Below are 1,510 nucleotides of genomic sequence, written 5' to 3' on the forward strand. Positions count from 1 at the left end.
AGGAGCTGAATACCTCCCGATGGGACCTTTTCATACGCTACATAAGTTTTCCATCACAAGCACGGCTCTTCCGCATTTACAGCAAACTCAACCCAGTCAACATCATCACCATCCGCCCGTGTCCTGAGGATGATCACGGCCATGAACGGAGGCTGAGACCGCTTTTAAAGGGCTGCAAGACTGATATATCCTTCACCAGAACCCTCGATCTCGCAATATCGCTCCTGCCCCTGATAAACGCGTGGACATGATCTCCGAGGGATATACTCGAGGAATCCTGCACGACGCTGGCAATGAACATGGTTTCAGATGAAGCGGCATTTCCAGGCAATGGCCAGCTGGTGCACCAAGTCCCCCCTTTAGAACACGAAAGAGCCGGCTAACAGACGTTCGTAGTTTCAAGCTCTGGTTTTGTCAACCACGTTGCGGCTGGCTCACATGCCGTCGGGAGTCATGGATGAATGGGCGATGGTCATTAGAATGACTGAGATGACTATCCATCCGTCAAGAGCCGATTCATCATCGGCCGATAACAGGAGACAGGACATACCGCCGGCAAACAAGTAGAAATCCTGGCGCTGACGACGTGCAACTCTCGGGAGATCCCCTCATGAGGCCCTGAAAACATCGCCACTCTTTCCTACCCACGAGGAGATTTTAATGAGGGCAACGGGGGTTTCTGATTCGGCGGAAGGTCCGTACGACGGGTCCGGAGGGGTTCGTACGACGGGCGCGAAGCCCGTGATTGGCCGTCCAGGCCGGAGTGCCGTACGGCGTGTTTTTCATTCATGTCGAGCATATGATATCGCGTATTTCGGGCGCGCAATTTGTATGTAATAACAGACTGGCCCAAATGGCCAAAACAAGCCCAAATGTCATGGGGGAATGCCAAATTGGCGCCCATCTGGCGCCACCCCTGCCGGCTGTCACCCCCCGCACGCGCCCCAGGCGGGCGCGCCAGCTGGCCCCTTCCAGGTTTTGCCCAGTTACAACAACACGAAATTTTCGCCTCATTCCGCCCAAGCTCCCGTATTGCTCCTTTCGACAGTCAACAGTCTGATGCGATAATCATCAAAACCGGGAGGCAGTTGGCCTTCTGCAGTAGGACCGAAGTTCTCGGCCATGCACCAGCTACTCCTCCGCGCGGAAACTGGTTCGTAAGGTACTCTGCACTGACTGCTACAAGACGAAAGGCAAGACACGCCACCTAATTCGAGGCCTCCAGCTAATCTTCCCAACAAAGCGCAGGACGCCACGACATTCATGCATTTAGCTCCGAATCTCCCTCTGGATCTGTTCTGTCGAGTCTCACCATATTGTCAGCTCTCTGCCCACTTCATCTGACTACCCCGTCTAGTCTCATCTTCATCTTCCTCCCTTCGCCTTCAGAAAGCCCAACATGGCAAGCCCGAACGACCAGGAAAGCGAGGCAAGGCCGCACCGGAGGGATGGAGGACATTGTTCGTGAGGATGCGGAAACCATGAGACTCGGGACAGAGATCGTCTCGTT

The sequence above is a fragment of the Colletotrichum karsti genome, assembly GCF_011947395.1.
Source record: "Colletotrichum karsti strain CkLH20 chromosome Unknown Scaffold83, whole genome shotgun sequence".
Classification (NCBI taxonomy): domain Eukaryota; kingdom Fungi; phylum Ascomycota; class Sordariomycetes; order Glomerellales; family Glomerellaceae; genus Colletotrichum; species Colletotrichum karsti.